Source organism: Lytechinus pictus, chromosome 5 (genome assembly GCF_037042905.1).
Source record: "Lytechinus pictus isolate F3 Inbred chromosome 5, Lp3.0, whole genome shotgun sequence".
NCBI classification, from domain to species: Eukaryota; Metazoa; Echinodermata; class Echinoidea; order Temnopleuroida; family Toxopneustidae; genus Lytechinus; species Lytechinus pictus.
The window spans coordinates 2,437,339-2,439,258 of record NC_087249.1 but is presented as its reverse complement, the minus strand read 5'-3'; the positions used below and the strand labels follow the sequence as shown (position 1 = coordinate 2,439,258).

Here is a 1,920-nt window from a genome sequence, read left to right as displayed (position 1 = left end):
AAACAAAGAAGAATAATCACAAGCATTGCATATACTCCGGAGAGATCATAATTCTTGCAGAAAGAGCGAGAGGGGGTGGGGGAGGGGGTGCGGGTAGATGAGGTGGGATAAGGAGGAAAAAAAGAACAATCAAGAAAGCGAATAAGAGAGAGGGGGTATAGACGTGATATTTGAGTTCATTTTAATTCATTACATTTCAATTATTTGATTATAGCTGTGGTAGCAAAACCGCACTTCTGTATATTGTATGTGTGATAAAGCTATAAACTGGTACTTCCAAAAAGAAATGCTTTATTTTGGTCATAGGATCAAAATCGGGACAGCGTCCTCCCATGACACTGCTATCGAGTAATTTGTTTAGAATCTTTAAGAAAATAACAGACTTTAGACATTTAAGTAATCACCTTGTACTTAATGTAATCATCGTGATGAATTTTAAGCGTCAGTGACGTTCTATACCATGTATTTGTTTCATATTTACTAATCATTTTCAGTGTGTGTAAAAATAGAAACCTTATGTTTTCTCGGCTGGCGTGTTCAACTTAACACATTGAGAGCTTGCTTTATTAAACTGAGTGGCTGTTATTCTACTTGCATTATTGACAAAAAATAGATTCCAGACAAAGATAATTGAATAAAAGCTATCATATACAAGTTTGAATCTCCTTGATTCCTTGATGAATATAGTGACTAAATAATTTTTTTTCACATCCCAGAACTGAACGCTCTCATGAATAAATTCAGATCATCCACTCTTGTCTTTATTTTAGCCACGTTTACGAAATGAACTCTACACCTGGATTTATTATTATTTTGTTAGAAACCTGTTTGACCTGATGTTAGAAGTCTGCTTATTTGATTTAAACCAAAATTAGGACAACGGCCTCAAATTACACGAAAAAGCTAGACGGTGGACACTTAAGGCCCTGGAGTTGTCTTTGGTCTCATACGATTATGATGATGATCTATTTCGCATACAGTATCTTGTTCCATGCTAATGACTTTTCAACACAATCATGACTACGGAGTGATATAAAAAGATGTCTCTCTATCTTCTTCAGTGTTTTGCTTGTTAATTTCTTAAAAACAACTTGGAAATTATTTTAAGAACTAAAAAAAAGGAAATGGGGGAACAAACTCTAAACTTGACAATTATGGACATCGTAGAATTTGGTTGACATGATTGATAAACAATGGTGCATTGGGTAAAGTACTGGAAATACAAAATTTAAAAAAATGTGACAATTTTGAATAAATAATCATGATAGCGAATTGTTTGTGTGAAGCTGTGATGGCCGAGCGGTTAAGGCGTTGGACTTGAAATCCAATGGGGTCTCCCCGCGCAGGTTCAAATCCTGCTCGCAGCGATTGTCATTACAATTTTATTTTTTGTTCAGTTATATGTTGTCTACTGATACTCATTCAAATTGTAATCCTTTTGTGTTTCGTTGTTTTCAAAGGAGAATTATAAAAATTCTTCCTTGAAATACACACCTTAACAGAACCACAAATTACCCTTGCATAATCTCCTTTGAAAATACGATCTATCCTATGAGATAGTTTCTATTTTCACAATAGGCCTACATTGTTTACCATTATTTCGGTTCCATTCCACGAACCGCACAACGGAGGAGATTTTTTTTCAATCAATAATTTGTTCATCCTAATATCCGCCCAGCAAGTAACTAGTCAAGCAGTCAACGTCTTATGGAGTCACCTCTTGACGATCTGAGTTTGGAGTGTTGCAATTTTAGATGCATTAAAGAATAATTGGGTCAGTCTGTGTTAGAACAAAGAAGTGAACATCAGTGTACATGGTGTATCGATTGCATTGGGAAGGCGCCACAGGCAAAGGGTTGACGAGCGTTGTGTTTCGTGTTGCATTATGGGATCGGTAAGTTGGTACTCGCTTCACCTTTT

At 35.9% G+C, this 1,920-nt stretch overlaps 1 non-coding gene across 1 annotated transcript; it reads left to right on the top strand.

Annotated features, from left to right (window-relative positions):
- Positions 1 to 1,285: 1,285 nt before the first annotated feature.
- Positions 1,286 to 1,367, top strand: TRNAS-UGA (transfer RNA serine (anticodon UGA)). Its single transcript has one exon. It is a non-coding gene; the product is annotated as a tRNA-Ser (tRNA).
- Positions 1,368 to 1,920: the final 553 nt, after the last annotated feature.